Source organism: Thermobia domestica, chromosome 14 (genome assembly GCF_964235325.1).
Source record: "Thermobia domestica chromosome 14, izTheDome1.hap1.1, whole genome shotgun sequence".
Lineage (NCBI taxonomy): Eukaryota > Metazoa > Arthropoda > Insecta > Zygentoma > Lepismatidae > Thermobia > Thermobia domestica.
The window spans coordinates 145,411,925-145,432,843 of record NC_137467.1 but is presented as its reverse complement, the minus strand read 5'-3'; the positions used below and the strand labels follow the sequence as shown (position 1 = coordinate 145,432,843).

At 36.8% G+C, this 20,919-nt stretch overlaps 1 protein-coding gene across 2 annotated transcripts in view; it reads right to left on the bottom strand.

The window, feature by feature from the left end:
* Window positions 1-20,919, bottom strand: part of LOC145670388 (uncharacterized) — a 382,033-nt gene that overhangs the window by 202,317 nt on the left and 158,797 nt on the right. For both annotated transcript variants that reach the window (XM_081739007.1, XM_081739008.1), the window contains exon 2: window positions 11,671-11,716. The gene's annotated coding sequence lies outside the window, so the exon portion shown is untranslated. The remainder of the gene's footprint in view (window positions 1-11,670; window positions 11,717-20,919) is intronic.

The window sequence follows — 20,919 nt, the reverse complement described above, 5'->3', positions numbered from 1 at the left end:
AGCGAGGAAGCTTAAAATTCTATAATAATTATAATTATAGGGAAATATAAGTTCCGTATGTGCGAAAACAATCACTTGAGGATTCTTTCGCACCGTACTGGGAGCAGGTCCGTATTTATATATTGTGCGTCCCTGTGCTCTAAATAATTTTCCGCCCCCTCCCCGAAAACAACCAATATTAGAATTTACAGTTTTTGGCGTCACTGAGATGAATAGTGACAGTTTCAATCCAATTCAACTTGAAGGTCATATTCTACTCCACAGGGAGGGGGGCGAGATTTTAAAAGTAATGGAAAACGAGAGATATTAGTGTTGAATTCATAGTTTTCGAGGTTGCTGAGTTTAATTATATCAGTTTTCATGATGTTCAAGTTCATCCTCACCTCCTTGAGGGGGGGGGAGAGGATGACTTTTTAAAAATAATTAGATAAGCTAGCTAACTGGTAACTATTGTGATTAGAGCGACCTACACACATTAACATATTTTCTTGCGCTTCCGAGAGACTCAAGTTTTAAATATTACTTTATTGTTGATCTTTTTTTTAAAAAAATCAAAATTTTGCCGCCCCCAAAATTCTGCAGCCCTGTGCTCGAGCACAGAATAGTATTTACCTAAATACGGGCCTGACTGGGAGGCAATGGTTTCTTGGCAGGGTGCTTACTTCTGGTGCGTGGGGATCCTTGGTTCAATCACCACCTAAGTAAGTTTGTAGTGGAAACATCGTGCCTGTGGGTCTTCTCGGAGTACTCCCCTGTTTCCTTACACATTCTCATTCCACCAGCTCTTTCATCATCACTCATTTGCCCTAAGAGTCTTCATCCCAGCGAAATTAAAATACCGCTAATTTTACAGTAATTATGTGATATCTTCAAATAGATAAAAGATAATCGAAATGTGGAACAAGAGCGCCCTAGACAATATTATTTTACATAAGAAACCGTTATCACGACTCACTTATCTGCTTTCGATTTCGAGCTATTTTGAAAATCGGCATTTATTTTCGCGTTTCTAAACAGCTGAAAACGGAAAGCCACTAGGTGACTTGAGATAACGGTACGTCACGCAAATTAATATTGTCTAGGGCGCTCTTGTTCCATATTTCAATTATCTTTTATCTATTTGAAGATATCACATAATTACTGTAAAATTAGCGGTATTTTTAATTTCGCCGGGATGAAGACTCTTAATCATCCGTCTTCCTTAGCTAAACATGCATGAACGTGGGACTTAATCTGACATTTATCATTTCATTTCATTTCGCATCGTACTATTTGCTGGACCGTTATCGCCGTCACTGTAATAGGGTTATTATTATTATAGCCATAATCGATTGCACTTTTTTTTGTGAATTGCTACTAACCAAGGAAGTACGAACTATCTTCACTGAATCTTGTTTTTACACATTGACACCTTCCATCCGTGTTCTCCATCGTTGAATGTGTAACCAAAGAAGCCACCTAACTTGACAATTGACATTATCTACAAAAGCACACTCACCACAACGTCATGTCCCTAGACGTTTTCAAGTTTCCACTTAATGCTTCAGATACTTTACCCAAATAAATCCTTCAAAACGTTAAAAAAGTTCAAGAGAGAAAGAGAGAGAGAGAGAGAAAAGAGATCTATTGAATTCACGACAAACATTGAAAGTAGTTGCGAAGTCATGTCACCAGATGGCAGTGCATGTACTCTGGATGAAAGGAGCAGTGATTTTTATAAATTTCACTGTCAGACGGTTTTGCTTATAACAAGAAAAACTTTCCACTTGAAAGCATTTGACGAAGAGAAGCACTGGTTGTTATTTACAATAACCTTTAAATGCAAGTTACGGTAATAATTTAGTAGTCCTATATCGCTAATCGTGCGTAAGTTTATAAAATGCATGAATATTTTGAAATATTAGATAGTGTTTGGCATATTTCACGCTTCTGACAAGCATTATACCTTATCGTGAACTAACGTTCCTAACTTTAAAAATCTTTTACTTTTCGTTTTTTCCTCAAAAAGCTATTCTCACACAAAATCACTCTAATTATTTCTAAGCTGGAGGATTAAATAGCAAGGATAAAATCGTCTTCACACCGGTAGCTCCGATATCGTTCGCATGGTACTGGTAGATAATTTCATTAAATGGGTGAAGGGCTTAATTCAGTGGGATATCGAGAAAGGGACGCCCCTTCAAGGAAAGAACGTAACTCTATTTTTGCTATTTCAATGAGACGAGCCAACAATTACAGGGGGGGAGCTAGAAAGTACCTTGCTTTATTCCCTTTAAATTGAAATAGACAAATAAAATTGTTGGCATATGAAACCCTCATATCTTAATATGTAACTGTGTTAAAATCAATGGAATCCTAATTGTACATACAACATCTGTCATTGCAGGTAGAAAGTGAGATGGAAGAGGCATAAGGAAGTTTCACGTCGTCGAAGCTAAGGACCGTTATGAAGTTATTATGGCTCCAGGAAAAATCTGCAAAGGAAATTCATATGGAGAAGTACCAAACACTGCGGAAGAACTGTTTAGGACTGACGTTTTAGGACTGACCATTTCACGGGGGAAGAAGAGCCCCGCAGCGGACGCCCGTCAACCTTAAGAGGCCTCATTCCGGCAAAATTAAAATACCGCTAATTTTACAGTAATTATGTGATATCTTCAAATAGATAAAAGATAATCGAAATATGGAACAAGAGCGCCCTAGACAATATCATTTTACATGAGATACCGTTATCACAAGTTATCCTGAGGCTTTCCGTTTTCAACCGTTTAGGAACGCGAAAATAAATGCCGATTTTCTAAATGGCTGGAAATCGAAAGCAGATAAGTGAGTCGTGATAACGGTATCTCATGTAAAATAATATTGTCTAGAGCGCTCTTGTTCAACATTTCAATTAACTTTTATCTATTTGAAGATATCACATAATTATTGTAAAATTAGCGGTATTTTAATTTCGCCGGGATGAGGCCTCTTAACAGACCAGTAACGCTGCGGGGCTCCTCCATGCGCTGATTTTGAGAACCGTCGAATATCCACCAAAAAGACTACTCATACACTGGACGTCTCCAGGGAGCGAGTTGGTTATATTATTACCACAGTCCTAAACATACGCAAGCTTCTAACGAAGTGGGTGTCGAAACTTCTGAGTACGGATCAAAAGAAGGAAGGTCGAAGATTGGCCCATTTTGAAAATACAAATGACATGTTGGCTCGACTAATGACAGAAGATGAAACCTAGCTCCATATTTATGATCCCAAAACCAAGGAACGCTCAAAGGAATCGCGCCATAGTGCCCCCCTCACCCCAATAAGTTATGTGCCCAGAAATTGGCCCAAAAAGTACTGGTGTCAGTTCTCTGAGTCAAAGATGGCATTATAATGGTGGACTACCTACCGAATGCGCCTCTATCATCGGAGAGCATTATGTTAATCTTCCAGATCAGCTAAAAGAGGCAATTAAGAGGAGACGCCATGAAAAACTCACAAAAGTGATCATGATGTCTCACGATAATGCACACGTACACAAGTCCAACATTGAACTGCCAAATTGGCCACCCTGGGATTCCAATTGGTCCACCACTCACATTACTCCCCAGATCTGTTCCCTTCTGACTGTTTTCTATTTCCGAATCTGAAAACATACCTGATGGGGCACTATTTCGAGGACATTTCCGACATCACACAGGCTGCTAAGAGCTGGTTAGAGGGACAATCAAAATATTTTTTTTTCTTTTGCATGTGCTAGAAAAGCTTCAATAATGCTGTTAAAACTACATTGATCTCAATGGGGAGTACGTTGAATAAATACATAATCTCGGGCCTCTGACACTTGTTTTACTTGGCAAAGTCAGGAACTTTTCAGTATCTCCTTGAACAACCTAGGTAATATAGCCACGTGTTACAATGGATTACACAGTGACTCGGCTGTAAAGCGCTCATCTCGGGTGCATAGGGTCCTTGATTCAATCCCAGGGCATGTGAATTTGTCAACATTGTATCCGTGGGTTTTCTCGGGATTCTCCTGTTTTCTCCAACATTATCATCCTACTAATTACTTCACAATTGTTTACTTTCATAAATTATTCATCTTCTTTAACCTAAAGAGCAGAAACGTGGGACATTAAACTATAAATAGATTTTATTTGGTTTCTATTAAAATGGAATATTTTTTACGTAAGTTATCATGGGTTCTTTTATATATATATATATATATATATATATATATATATATATATATATATATATATATATATATATATATATATATCAAGGAAGTGAAAAATAGAAACTAATACAGTACTGATTCTCAATGCTGGTTATTAGATATTTTTGGAAAGCAATGTGCACACTTAAAACTACAGTATAGATGTATTTATCTGATACACAATATCTTTTTCACACTGTTAAACATGGTCTCTGTACCAAACTGGTAACACCAGCCTTGTGTTAATCGTGACACCGACAGCTTGGTGTTAAAATAATACCCTAAGATGGTAGTCATGCTGTGACTACTGATCTGTGTTGAAAGTGGATTGTTTTAACATAATCATTTTGCTGTGTAGAAGCTCGCTATACACGCTTCAATTAGCTTAATGTTTTGAATAATTATTACAAATTACAAAGACAAAACAAGAAATCTATTAAGTACCGTATCATTGTCTTGGTCAGCGCAGCAGTGTAAGTTCCAGATACTTTAAGGGGGGCTAGCCCCCTTAGGAATACCCAAAGCTGAAATAAGTTTAACTAAAATTACATGTCTCTCTTGACCACGGCACGTTCTTTAACACATATGCATATACCATATACCAAAATAGGGTCCTAGGGGCCGCAGCGCCTCAGTGGTAGAGCTCACCTCTGGTGCAAGGGGTCCTTGGTTCGATCCCAGCTCGCGTCAAGTGAGCTTTATGGTGGACAAACAAGATGTGCGTGGCCCTTTCTCGGGGCTCTCGCGTTTCCACCCATTTTCTTCATTCCTCCAATTTCATTCATTTCTCGTCATCGCCGTCTCCTTTAGCCTAGCCAGCATAATGTAAAACTTAAAAATTTAATTTCATTTTTTTCAAAATACTGTCCTAATGCTCACTCCTCATATTGATTTGGCCCTCTCATATCCGGATAAAAATGTTCTGGTAGATAGCTTGTCGATTTCATAATGATTTAAAAGATTTACGTTATTTGAAAACACTATGTACGTAAAGCTTCTTTAGAAATGTTACTCTATGACATCCACTAAATCCTCCCTTATTTTCTTCTTCAATTCACATACTTTTTTGTAACTTTTTTCTTCTTGTTTTTCCATTCGTGTCATATAGATTTATCACAACATGAACCTGTTACCGAACTCATTTTTGTTTTTGTCTTTATAATGCGTGATTGCGTGCTCGTTCAGAAATCGCCAACTTCGCAACTTAACGCAAAGGCTATAAGAGACGAAGAGGTGGATGGAGAAAGAGAGAGACAGAAAATGGAGTTTACAGAATAACACCAAAAGAAGAAGAAGAAGAAAGGAAATGGGATAAGAGAGAAGACAAGAACGGTGACGTATATTTGAGCTGTTCTCTGAGTTGTGACACGCAAGAAACGCATGGGCGACGTGCGAAATATGTGAGTCGATAAGTCAAGTTAAATATCGTCCCTTCTTCATTTTATGCTTTTTTCCTGTATATTTCTTTTCTTTTTGTTATCAGTAAAAAAATATAGAAAAAAGAGACGAAAATATCACCAACCCTGTTGCTAGGATCTTGGGTTTAATTTTAGACATTCATAGAACAATAAAACTGAACAAAAACAAAAACATCTCCCACGCTCTTTTGTTTAAAAAAAATAACAGGGAGTATATATATATAAAAAGGAATAATACCTTGTAACACGTTACAACCATTTATCAAATTATGGTAGGTGGGAAAAAAAACAATATCATACACGAAAAAGAAAACAAAAGGGGAAGCTTACAGAAAGAGGACAGATCCTGTCATTTTTAACAACACGGAATATCTTTAACACAGAATACAAGCAACGAAAGCAAAAACAGAAGAAGAAGAAGAAAAGGAAGAAGTGGAGAATCTTCCCCAGAGAATTTCTCTATATGCATAACTGAATTATGAGATGTCTCTACCCTACCATATTTGTTTCTGTTTAAATGTTATCTCTTATGAAGATAATTCATTCTAGTAAAAGAAAATACCAGAATCATTAATATACAATTTGTTCTTACATACTATATATTGCATAAAATAACGTGCTATATATTTTTTTTATTAGCTTGTTTTCGTTAGACGGTTAGAGTAATAAAAGTTTTGAAAGAGTTTCCCCAATTCATTGGTTGGAAGAAGAATAAAAAAGACTCCTCTTTGTTATTAACTATCACCAAGCTCGAATTAACACTTCCATATACAGGGTGAACCAAAAGTTAGTTTCCCCCTTAGAACATATGTAATTTAGAGTGTATTCTAAGAATCTATATATTAAAATGCTAGGTTTATATGTTTGTAGCCAAGAAAAGTTTATATGTGTGTGGGCAATCCTTTCGACAGAGTTCTTGGGAGCCATAGGTTCTAGAAAGATGCCATTTTCACTTATCGACCTGTTCTGTTTCTTTATGGTGTTACAATAACTTGTCAAATGACTAACAGAGGGCTCCAACATGACTTTATAAAAGTCAGTCTCATTTCGGCATTCATGTGGCCCCAATACACATTCAGACAATACGATGCTGGGGCTCCATTCTTCATATTGTTGAAATATTTTCTTACTATAGTCCAGAAGGTATAACGTCGTTGGCTTCCCGCGCTTGGACCTGCTCGTCACTGGGGGTGTGGTAAGACGATAGCCAATCACCACCAACCGTCTACTTCGCTCAGCGAGCCACGAATAACCAAGCTGGTCACTCCTCATAAACGTCACTACAACTTTTCGCAGGAAGCCAACGACGTTATATTTTCCGTACTATAGGCCCCAAACAGAATTGTATAATACAGGTCTCCTTTTTAAAAATACCGAACTGTTATAATCATTTAACAACTGATATGGACTTTTTTTTTCGAGATACCCGGTGTTTGAAAGAGCAACTAAATGAGTTTTCGTTACTTTTGCACTATTTGTTGATACTGTTTGATACATATATTGAAAGTATTTGAGAACAAGATCCTGAGACGAATATTCGGACCCAACAGGAACGGGAATGGGGGAAACTTCATAACGAGGAACTACATTATTTATACGGTTTACCCAACATTGTTAGGGTAGTCAAGTCTAGGAGGCTTAGATGGGCAGGTCATGTAGCTAGAATGGAAGAAAGTAGAAACGCTTTCAAAGTCTTGACTGGAAGACCCATAGGAAAACGACCATTAGGAAGACCTAGGCGCAGATGAGAGGACAATATTAAGATGGATCTCGCAGAGATTGGAATACAAAGTAGAAACTGGATGCACTTAGCTAAGGATAGAAGTCAGTGGAGAGCTTTTGTGAACGCGGCATTGAACCTCCGGGTTCCTTAGGCCATAGAGTTAGTTAGTTAGTTAGTTGATACTGTTTTCTTTCTTTCTTTTTTTCGGTTTGTGGATTTTTTTTCCCTGTATGTTAACATTTCCCTGTGTAAAATGCCAAGTTATCCTGCATCTGGGAATTTGTTCAATAAATAAATAAATATTTAGAGAGGGTCCCGGCAGGAATCCCTGCCATCTTGCCCTGCCCAGTTCGGGCCTGATTGTCGGTTGACGCCACTTGGCATTACTGACTCAGGATGATCCTCTCACAGCGTCCTATGCACGCAACTACAAGTACACGAGGCACAAGAGTACGAGTCCAGTTATTTTCGAGTTCTCCGTCGTATACAAGAGATTATATACTAAGTTAGCTTTGTTCCTTTCACTCGTAGCGATAAAATTTAAATTTTGACCTATGTGACTTCCCTCAAAAGCCGCGATGCACGTTCATTAGCAAATAGTGTCTTAGTGCAACCTCTATCATTATTGTTTTACCCCCTCACCCCCGATCAAAATTTCTGAAAGAAAACCTGTTGCCACCTACTGTCACATCATTCTAAAAACTGAAGTACCAAACTAGTCTGCTTATTTCGTAAATTATGAAGTTTTGAGCACTTGATAAGTGCCAACATTTGTTAAATGTAATTATCGATGAGAACTATTTACTTGTTAACTTTTGAAACTGATTACAGTCAGTGGCGAACCTAGTCCGGGGCCGGGATGCCTAGGCCCCTCCAGTTTTTTCAGTGACAAAAATAAATTAAGCTGTTATTTATATATTTTATGAAAGTTTATAGTACGCTCATAGTCTGGGTTCTGCCTAACTCCTCCAGTTTTTACTTTCTAGATCCGTCACTGGTTACAATAGACTTCCGATAATCCGACACGTTCGGGACTTGGTACATGCTGGATTACCCAAAATGCTTTATTATCGGGAAGTGGCTCCCGGTGTCACTAAACGCTAAGTCGTACATTGAATATATGTATAGCGCGATGTTTGGCAGAAAATATTATTTACTATGAACAAAACTATAATTATTTCAACACAAATACAACCAACGCTTAATTTTAATTCTACTATTTAAAAATTATGCAGACTGGTACAGAATTATCATAGTGTTGTAGGACTACAATAAATTGAAAAAAAAAAAAAAACTCCAATATGTCAGACCATCGGGCATTCCGAAATGTTGGATGACGAACTAACTGAAGACTACTGTATAATAAAGGAGAATACTTCTATTGAAATATTTACTTTTTTTTTTTTTTTTTTAAATGAAATGAAAGACTCCAGAATATCCCTTTTCAACGAAATAAATTTTGATGAAAGTTGCAACTTTATCGTGAAAGTCTATCGTGTAAGTTGTCCTTTGAACTTTGAACTCCACCTTATCTCGTGATACAAGTGTCATGTTCTGACGCTATGCATTGCAGGCTGATTTATCAAGCTGTGAGAATATCTTTGAGTGTATATATTAAAAAAGAAAAGTTACTGAAAAAATATATTCCACCCAACATAGAAAAAGAGAGAAGTTTGCCTAATTTTCGACCATCTCTCTCTCTTTCGATATATATATATATACAGGGTGGCAAGAAATTATTTGAACAAACTCCGGGGATTTCCCACACCGAAACCAGCAAAAAAGTCCTCTGGAACTTTGGTCAGTGATGGATAGTTCCGGCGATATAAGGTTCCGAAAGCGTGGGAAGATGAACTTCAGAGGACTAACTCAAAAACAACGCAATGTAGAGAGTGCGGTTTAGAACATGATACTCAAAATCATACTTGCTCGATTGAAAAATGTATGTGTCAAACCTCCGCAAGTTGTGTGTGAAGATTCTTCAAAGGAATATAGGGATTCCCTTTAACCTGACAAGTAATCTCAACGTTCCTTTAAGGAATCCATCGCAGACAACTTGCGGAGGTTTGAAACATACATTTTTCAATCGAACAGGTATGATTTTGAGTGTCATGTTCTAAACCGCACTCTCTACGTTGCGTTGCTTTTGAATTACAGCCCTCTAAAGTTTATCTTCCCACGCTTTCGGAACCTTATATCGCCGAAACTATCCCTCCCTGACCAAAGATCCAGAGGACTTATTTTTGCTGGTTTCGGTGTCGGGAATCAGCTCTCGAAGTTTATTCAAATAGTTTCTTACCACCCTGTATATATATTGAGGAGATACAGATATCGAAATATATATATATATATATATATATATATATATATATCGTACGCCATCTACAAAACTTATCCGATGTTGATAAAATTTGGCATGGAGGTAATACCTAACTTGGTCAGTACATATCTATGTGAATTACCTATTTTACTCTCATAGATCTTTGGTTCCTGAACTATTGGTCAGGAAAGCTGAGGTTTGGTTCTTAAGATTGACTTGAGGAGGCAGACACGAAGCCAGGATTTCGTAATGGGGGAGTGACATGAATTACTGTGGTTATCACAGCAGGGGCTCGATCAATCTAAACTATTTTATGGCAACATATATTGGTTTGTTAGGACAATAAAATGAGGATATGTTAGTAAGTATTTTAATAACAAACTGTGAAAAAATCTCGAGTAAAAGAATATAAAAAAGGCATTGAAAGAGATTTTACAATATAAACGTTTCTTCCTCTGTTCATTCAAATATAACAATTTTCCTTTCATTATGACCTCAACTATTATAAAAAGTACATATGCAATAATGTCTTGTAAAATATTTTACAATATCAGAGTTCCTTTCTCTGTTGAATTATATGGTAACGTAATTTCTTTCCACATAACATTTTTGTTTTCATTATTCCGTTAACTACTATCTGTTATAAATGACAAGTTAAAGGAGCAGTAGAAAACTGTTTCTGAAATAACATGTTTGATACTGCAGAGAAGCAATGACAAAAAGTTATAACTCATGAAAAAGAGAGCCAAACGCTTGCTATATCTTTTTATTTTTAACACTGATTCTTCTTTTTCTTGGTTCTTTTCGTTTCGTCCTTCTTTATTATTTTTAATTTCTGGTTTTGAAGGGGGTTCCAGACGTCCTCTTAGCTACGTGCCTGGGGGGAACAATGATTTGGACCTAAACAGTGTGTATGGTATGCAGTACACAGAATCCATCAAATGTTGACCAAGCTTGGTGTGCAAGTGCTCCTTCACTTGCTCTTTAACGTGCTCAGTACACGTGTGAAGTATTATCATATTGAATCTCATTATAATTGAAAAATAACAACTTTTTTTTTTTTTTTTTTTTTAATGGAATGGAAAATCCAGAGTGTCAGTTTTCAGTAAAATAAATTGTGATGATGCTTACAGAATGAGTGGATGAAGAAGGGGCAATACTATAAGCCACTACGTCTATCTAAAGCCTGTGACAAACATCTTGGCATTTCAGCTAAACGAATAAAACGCAAGCTCTGACGCGATGTTGCCGAATGCTAAGAGATGTGGTTATGGCTAAACAGACGAACTACAGCGCGATCAGGTGGCAAAGGATAGACGTGGATGTGTACAAAATAAACGTGACAATACCGCTGGCCTCTCATTTGCTAGCAGCATTTAAAGGAAACTTGGAGCGCCGCCTTCAAATGCCAAGATGTTTGTCACCTCGTTTAGTATTGAACAGGTATTATTCTGCAGCCGCAAAGACGATAAGTAATTGTAAAGTACTTCGACCTATATTTTCGAAAAAAAAAAATAGTAGAACTAGATTGTTTAATAAAAGAAAGAGTACAGATGAAGTGGAAGATCAAAATTTTCATTCTACATAATCATTATCCTGTTAAACAAGCATAGTTTTATTGAGAAAGTAATCAAATGCAGTTGAGCTAGTAAGGTTTCAGGGGGAGTGGTCAGGGCCCGATGACTTCCCCTTCCGTGGGTGCGTCCCTGGGTCAGTACGTCGTATCCCATTGCATTTCAATTTGACCTTTTATATAAGTTTTTATTGTTGTTGTTTGTTTGTTTGTTTGTTTATTTTGTGTCTAATTGCAGCTGAAAATTAAGAAATCAACGGCTGGGTTCAAAATTGAAATTCTCTAATATGACTAAAGTTTCTGCGGTATTCTTGCGGAATATATATATATATATATATATATATATATATATATATATATATATATATATATATATATATATATATATATATATATATATATTAGAAGATCCAATTGTAAATAGTATCTTACCTTCCAGATATTCTTCTGTCGTCTAGAATATCCTTTCCTTAGTGTTCTGTAAATAAAAAGGAAACAAAATGCGTTATTAAATTTATTCTTAATAAGCTAGCCAATTGTTTTTTTTTTATTGAAGATATTAACGTTACATTTAACGTTAGTAATTACAACTTTTGAGTGAAACTATATCTAATCATTGCAAATGTGTTGGTATTCCATTAGTTGCAGTGGTACCTAGGAGACGAGAACCGTATTTTTAAGTTCGAGACGAGGCAACACTGATTCACCCAAGAATCTTATAAAATAGAGGATCTGCACTTACAACAAAATCTTGAAGCCATACGTCACACTTTCGCGACCCCTACTCTGCCCACTCTGCCCAATAAGATCGCAATGTTTTGAGCCAACAATCATTTCGGGAACGAAAGTATCCAATCAGAAGATGGCGGAAACGGAGAGTAGCTAATCAGACGTGTCGATGCTCGGTTGTTTTTTTTTTGGCTTCATTGATTTAATAGGATGAAGATACATATGAGCAGATCCTCTATTTTATAACATCCTTGAATTCGCCCAAGTTTTAGATCTGAAACACTGTTTTAGTGTTGCACGATTCACAGTATAAAAGTTCTGAATGAAAAGCATTTATCAACGATTAAAGATGCGCAAGTCATTACTAAAAATACTAAAATAAAAAGATGTTTAAATGTTGTTATACCACAACCTTCATAAACCTCTCATGACGCGGAAGGATTCTTCTAACTTCTAGATGAATTAAGAGAAAAAAATCAGGATGTAAATACATAAACTTACAAAACAAGACGATATATTTTTTTTAATCGAGACTTCTACAACATTTACGAGACGAGACGACAAAGCCTTACCGGTATATTTCATCTTGTGAATAACACTAGCCACATTGTTGATAATATATTATCTTTCACACCAGTCCGCGTAGCATAGGCTTTGTGGTTGGACAAAAACTGTATACATATGCTTTCTCGGGGTTTCTCCCACTTTCTTCATTCCACCAGTTTGTTCATTATCATCACCATCATCACCGTCTTCCTTACAGCCTCGGATCGTAATCGTGGAAAGTTAACCTTAAAAAAAAAGTAATATAAAATTAACTGATATGTTTTATCATGTATGCAAGAACTGAGTAATAATAGCTACATTTCTCACAATCAGGGTTACGTGTAAATCTTTAAGTTTTACGTTCCACGTTTATGCCGGCTAGGCTAAAGGAGACGGTGATGATGAGAAAGGAATGAAATAGTGCAATGAAGAAAGTGAGAGGAAACGGGAGAACCCCGAGAAAACCCACTCACCCGGTGTTTGTCCACCACAAAGCTCAGTTAGCGCAAGCTGGGATTCAGGGTTACGTGTATCATGTAGGATACACATACTCGGTTTGTATTTGGTGTTTTATTTCTCGGTAGCTACTGACGGACCTGAACGAAATAATGATGAGCAAGTAGGCCATAGTCTAAGGAATAAAGATCGTTGCATTTTGTTCTTGAATTCGGCCAGGGATAGGCTCGGCTTGGCTTACATATGGTAATTTGTTTATTGGTAATTTCTGGCCGGATTTGAACGAAATTTGTGGGGGAAACAGCCCAAGAAAGATCACTATTCGGTCAGGGACAAGCTCTACTTGGCTCTGCTCGGCCGAATATTTGCACGCCGGGAGTCTCTGAGTTCAGTTCACCACCTATCCCAATTACTTATTATTTTTTAAAAAAGGTAATAGTGCAAATGTCTTCATAAGCTTAGAATTTTTCATCATTCTCAAGGAATTTGACCTTTACCACTATAGGAATTTGAACTTTTATCAAGTTATTGGCCCTTACGATGGGCCATTGACGCAAATCAAGGTCTTCAGAGCGGGATCCCCATTTTAAAACAAAACAACAAAGTCTTTAACAAAACATTTCCTAACTTTCTTTAATCTCTTAATAGCTACCTATCATGCTACTAAACATGTCAATTTCTGTACTACTACACTTACAAAAGTAAACCCAAATAAACAAAAAAAAAAAACACTTTTACAAGGTTAATTGTGGGCTACTCCCCCGCTTTGAACTTGCTCTTGTGACTACAAGGTAGAGAATAATAAGTCCAAAAAGAATTTTATTGTGTGGTCTTTCAAGAAAGGACATGTCGCGAACGACAAATGGTGTTGTAATTGGCGATCATTGACCTAAACGAAGCTTTTGATAGCTAAGACTAGAAAACGTTTTGCTTGTCCTAAAAGGAAAGAGGAAATAAAAAACAGGTTTTTGCATTGGATAAAAAAAAATTCTTTTCTTCTGACTAGATGTCGAATGTTTAAAAGAAATTCTTATCGGTATTTTACAAGGATGAAAGAATAGAAGAGCGAAGAAAGAAACACATACAAACATTAAAAAAGACTGTATTACGTTACTCATGTTTGAATTAACTCTAATATAAGTAGCTTCCAATCTTATCAATAAAGCTGCAAATCAATACGTGTTCAACAGTTTAAAGTTATTAATTACAAGGCCTTGATTTCTTCTGTAGTAGAATACTGTTCGCCTATTTGGTCTATGGCTAGGGATGCGCACGAGACAAAATTTGTGGCTATCTCGTCTCGAAAATGTGCTGTAAAAGTGATGTCTCGTCTCGAAAAATGCATATTTCTCTATTGGAAGAGCCGTGTCTCAACTCAAATTTTGTCAGGAAAATCCTGTCTCGACTCGTCTCGTGCGCATCTCTATCTATGGCTTCTTTCACACATGTTTCGCAAACGATTTAGGGTCTCAAGGCAACGTACACTTTACCAAAAACAAAAGTGGTTCAGATTTAATATTAATTCCAGTTTTAACACTGATTTCCACAGACCAAGAACGGTAAGAGATATTGAGATACAGTTTTCTGCAACTGATTCAGCTTTCCAACAACCATTAACCTTCTATTCAAACCAGTAGTGGTTCAAGTTAATTATTGCCAGCTTTAACTTTTATCGCCATGAAACGAAAACAGTAACAGATAGAGAGAAGCACCTTTTTGAAAACGATTCAGCGTCTCAAAGTAACGTTCATGACAATGCAAAACCTTTACCAAAACCGGAAGTGGTTAAAATTTACTACTACTTCATATTGATTTTCAAAGAGCAAAAAACGGTTTTTGCAATTGATTCAGATTCTGAAGAGTAGGTTGTGCCTTCTCCACTAATCTATTTAAATCGAAAGTGATTCAGATAAACTATTTCCGGTTTCAACATATATCGCCATAGAATAAAAAATGACAATATGTAGCTACAAGCGGTTTTCTGCAATCGATTTAGGGTGTCAAGGAAACATACTATCACAATCTGCAACATCGAAAACTGGATGTTGTTGAAATTTACCATTACTTGCGGGTTTAATACTGATTTCCATAGAACAAAAACCTTAAGAGATACCGAGGTGAAGATTTTTGCAGTCGATTCAGCTTCCCAAGACTACGTTCCAGCTGCCTTAACCGTCTATTCAAAACGAAAGTGCTTCAAATTAACTATTTCCGGTTTCAATCTTTATCACCATAGAATAAAAACAGTAATGCATAGGAAGTAGTGGCTACCTGATATGTATTCAGCGTTCGAGGAACAGGTTCCATCTTTAATCTTATTAATATACTAGCTGAAATACCCATTCTTCGCATGGGGGCTGTATTTGGAAGTCAATGGCTGTGGGAGTATCACCATTCATTTTGGCAATTGAGAAAACTATGGGCTTGACACTGTCTCGGTTTCCTCCCTCCCGGAGATCCCCAGCCCGGAGCGGAATGGGGTGAATTTGGAAGTTAATGCGATCGGAGTTTCACCATTGATCTCAGCAATCGCGAAAACTTCGAGTTCGACACTAATATCGGTCATTTTCTATTACTTTTACATGTCCCGGTAAAAATGCCCCCCCCCCTGAGAATTCCTGGTTCGAAATTTGAAAAAACAAACGCTTCGTCTTGGTCTGGGGCCTGGACCAAGGTTGGCCTATCCGTGACCCAAATTTTCTAACTCTCGGTCCACTTGTCTGGTCCCCAGGTCAGACACAGACAGACAAACAAACTCTTTATTTTATTTATATTAGATGTACTACTTCAAGTTTGAGTATTGAATTTTCATAGTTTGAAAGTCTACCATAGTTTCACATTGTGAAACAAAACTCATTTGTTTTTCTTCTTTTCTCTCTCTCTTTTACCTTACAATTACTACGATTTCTACTCTCTTCAATTGTCGCTCGAAATTGAAAAAGCAACAAATCAGAAATTATTTTTAAAAAAGAAAAAAACACTAAAAGTAAATTGTATTCTTCCACAATATATTAAATTTGTTCGTATTGAATACGTGTATATGGTTATGTGTGAATGTGCGTGTATGTGTGTTTGTGGAAGAGATGGAGGGTGGGTAAAAGAAAGACAGAGAGAGAGGAGGGGAATTTTAAAAATGCTTAGGAATTCCGAATGCTTCACTCTCAAAGCCCGTGCATGAACCACAGACAATAGCAGCGGACGATTGGGTGTGGAGGGTGTTTTTTCGACGGACAGTGAAAGTGAGTCGGTCACGTTCAGAATCACGAAGAATCACACGATTAAGGATTCTGCTCTGTACAATGGAACCCAGTGACCGGGGTGGAGAACTCCAACCATAATATCAAAAAGAGAGAAAGAGAAATAGACGACTTTTATTAAAAAAAAACGAAACATAAAAATTATAATATTCAAAAATGAGGACAATCGTGATACTGATGTGAGTACGAATTTAAGGGGGGGGGGGATTTTCATATTTTCGACTCATTATTATTATTTTTTTGCTTTCAGTTGTTCCAATTAGTCATTATTATTACTTCTTTTTTTTAAATTTATAAAATGGAAAATTAGAATAGAAATGCAATTGCAGTGAAACGTGCACAAACTAGCAGGCTGATAAATCAGAGTTAGCCGGTAGGGAATGCTCTAAGAAGTTAAAAATCAGGGACAATTAAAATTTCTGTATAATAATAATAATAATAATAATAATAATAATAATAATAATAATAATAATAATAATAATAATAATAATAATAATAATAATAATAATAAAGTGAAAGATAACGCCTTTGTAGCTAAAAGTTTGAGACTAGCTGAGAGTAGCTAAAAGCAGGGCTAAGCTACAGCCTAAATAAACAATTACTGGACTAGAACACCCTCTTTGTCTGCAAATGTGTACACGTTTAAGTATAAATATATCTAATATCCATCTCATGCATGTATTCTTTCTCACTTTCCAACCCTAACCAATATCGGGTAGTATTTGCTAATATATCCAGATCTAATCACTTGACTTTGTTGACAAATCTGTCCCTTTCATAACACGAGCTATTTCCCCCATTTTGCGTTGTCGATATACTTATATACTGCACACGTATAAACGTATAAAACACCCACTCTCTCTGTGTATACTCATACAATTTTCACAGTTCTCTGCCGAGCTGAACTTAACATTGGGAGCACACATCCAAGTGACAACATAATGGAAGTGTAAGTACCCTTATGTAACGTAAAATCATGACGGGTCGATTAGTTGGGTGTATTGACAGAATCACGCTTCGCATTTACACGGATTTTCACGCTTCTTTGGCTCGGATAAGCGAGTACTCTGTTCTTCCTATGTTCATGCGTTGTATCTCAATGGGGATTCCTCTTTTTACTCTCTCTGCATGAATGAGAAAGTGACACTCAAGTGGATGTTTGTTTGACCACTAGGCGCTGTTAACTTCTAAAACCGGAACTTCATTTCATGAAAATAAATATACTTCTTTATATTTGACTCGCTTTCAAAAATATTTGTTTTATTAATGATGAGAACAAAAGCAAAATATTCTAGTTTGTGTGACATTGACATCCAATGTGAACACTTCTTGTCTCAAAGTGTGGGAATTCCATCTGGAGTTGACATGACAATGACGTCATGGTTTCAAATATTTATAACGTTAGTACCACTATCAACATATTACAAACTACAGTACAACCTCTCAATAATGGAGACTTACGAGATATTTTTATTTCCATAAGAGAGAAGTGTCCGCTACAGAGAGGTTGCATAAATTTAGATTGCTAACAGCTGAGGTGGTAATTGTATCTAATGAAATGACATGAAATTTTTCAGTTTAACGTCCCATCATTATGCCTTTTAAGCTGAGAGAAACAATGATTAAGGCAAATGAATTATGATTGAAGAATTAAGGCCTGTGACAAAAGTCTTGGCATTTCAGCTAAACGAATAAAACGCAAGCTCTGGCGCGACGTTGCTAAGTGGTGAAGGGGTGTGGCTATGGGTAAGCAGACAAACTACAGCGCGACCAGGTGACTGGAGATAGACGTGGATGTGTGCAAAATAAACGTGGCAATACCTCTGTCCTCTCATTTGCTAGCAGTATTTAAAGGGAACTTGGAGCGCCGCCTTCAAATGCCAAGATGTTTGTCACGCCGTTTAGTTAATATGAGAGAAAACGGGAGTACCCTGAGAAAACCATGAACACTATGTTGTCCACCACAAACTTACTTGGTTGGTGATCAAACCGGGCACCTCATGCACAGACGTAAGCGCTCTACCACTGAGTAGAGGTCAGTACGGGCTGAAATTTTTAGCCTGGGCCCGGCCCGGCCCGTGAATTTACAATGTGAGGCCCGACCTGAGTCCGAAATATGTTTTATCATCTAGGCCCGAGCTCGTGTGAAAATCAAATGAGCCCGAAATAAGCCCGAATTACAGAAACTTAATAATTAGCGCAAAAATGTATTTTTATTGACAGCAATTAGAAGTTTGATTTTGCAGTTGTGCTTTAAAAGTTCTCCAGAAAGAACGGTGCAATGTATATCGTTGTACAATATATTTACAAAGTTAGGTCCGAAAAGGCCCGAGAAATATGGTTGTATATCTAAAAATTTACGGCCCGGGCCCGAAGTGATATATACCTTGTAGGCCCGAGCCCGGTCCGCGGGCTCGGTCCGAACCCGTGCAGACTCTACCACTGAACCACCGTGCCCCTCTTCGATTGTATCTAATATAAACAGTAAATAGGCCTACATTAGTTTGTAAATATAGGCTAATACCAAGTACTGCACGCAGTGCTCAAATCAATGGGGAATGAAGGGTTAATACCCTCTGTAAATAAACAAAGGGTATCGCTGGAAGATGTGATTATATGGACGGACAGTGTAAAATTGGTAATGGGAAATTAGTAGTTTCATGTGTGGTTTTCTTTTGAAATACATGTCATTCTCTCATTCCTAGGCTTTACAAAAGGCAGGTGTAGCACAATAAGATGATGGAACATTATTATTACAGTAAAATCTGTCTTCAACGGACCCTTTATTAAACGAAACTGTATTATGCGGACTACGTAAATCAGAATAAGCCTCTTAATGGAAATTTTTAAGTTCCCATTTCAACATTTAGAAAGATTTTAGACATCCTTGAGAGGTCAGATATATTTTTAGCAAAACAGACAGTGATGTGCAAACCGAAGCAGACACGACGGATATACATGATTTAGTTGAGAATTATACGGAAAGTCTGAAAGGAGAAGAGGAGATGGAAGAAGAAAGAAATAAGGCATTGAGTTGGAAGAAGAATGTAGGCTAAAGACTTATCAAGAATCAGTCAAAAGTTTAAAAGGAACTGCAACATTTGCCCTACTTCAAAATTATACTGATACACTTACATGTTAGTATAGTTTCTAAGGCAAAGTCTCTGAGGAAAGTTGAGCAGATAAGCAACGATACGTACAGAAAACCTTCCTTGACTGTTGGAAAAATTAAGTTGTGTACGTACAGTATTTTTTCTGCTCATGTAAGTTCTGCGTGTATTAATGGGTAGTAGAAATAAATCTTGTAAATTGGCTAAGGTACATACAGCATCTTATTTTATCTCAGTATGTCCATTATATGCAAGCACTTTTTTTGCATAGGTTTACTTGCGTTAACTGGAAACCTATCTTTAACGGAATTGTTTTCGAGTCCCGTTTGATTCCGCTAAAGACAGGTTTTACTGTATTATTATTATTATTATTATTATTATTATTATTATTATTATTATTATTATTATTATTATTATTATTATTATTATTATTATAAAATTATGAAATCAATCTCTTGGAGAAAAGTCTATAACAATTGTCTAAAATGTGTATCTTGCGGACACTAGTTTTGTCTGAAATTTTCCGTACTTTCTACTGAACAATATCGCAAATTTATTTTCACATTGTATAAAGTAGCTTCGTTGCTAACTTCAGTTCAAACTTAGAATACCTGTTCGTTATGAGGAAGTTGCTAAAATGTTAAGGGGTAAGGGAGAAGTGCACTCTCTGTGTCCGTATCTGAGGACGGGCAGTACCACGACGAATTCCTGGAAGATTATTGAAAGTTTTCTGTCTGTCTGTCTCTCTCTCTCTCTCTCACTAACTTTTTGCAGCACTGGTGCCTTATGCTGGTACGGGGCGGAAGGGCAAAATAGTCTTCGCTCTCCATTCTTTAGATTCGTCTATGTTGTATCTGATAACGTCCGTGAAAAGGGGGTTCTCTCCTTTAATAATACATATATTTTTGCCAGTACAAATTTTATTTGTGCGTCCGTATTATGGTGTCTGCTATTGAGAACTGTCCGTTCAGGAGTTAGTGGAGCAGCTAAGTCATTGTAAGAATAATTTAAGTCACGAATAGAAATTTGTATGCCATTCTTAGGAGAAAATAAAAAGCAATAAATAGATACAATCTCCTAACTTACACTGTATATTTTACATATTATTACAGTAAAGAAATAAATTTAAAGCCTGTTACACCCGGGAAATAACTGTTACTATTGTCAGTATATTAGCGCCAATAAAAATTAATTTTCCTCAATTCTCTAAAAGACTCATAAAATGCTTCGTATGCGGTATTGTACTGTATGAGACAGAAACATGAACATTGGGCAGAAATTATGAAAAAACGACTTGAAGCTTCAAAATGTGAGTGTGGAGAAGAATGGAGAGAATTAGTTGGGTCGATTGAAAAACGAATGTTAGAAATGGTGGGGAGAAAAGAACACTTTTAGATATTATTGAGAAGAGATAGAGAAACTGGTTGGGACATTGGCTAAGAAAGAACTGTATCATGATGGACGTGTTAGAGAGTACAGTGGCAGGAAAGACAGGGAGAGGGCGAAGGAGATTATAATTGATGGACGATATCAAAACAGAAAAATCGTACGTGAAAATAAAGAGGTTAGCTGAAGATCGAACA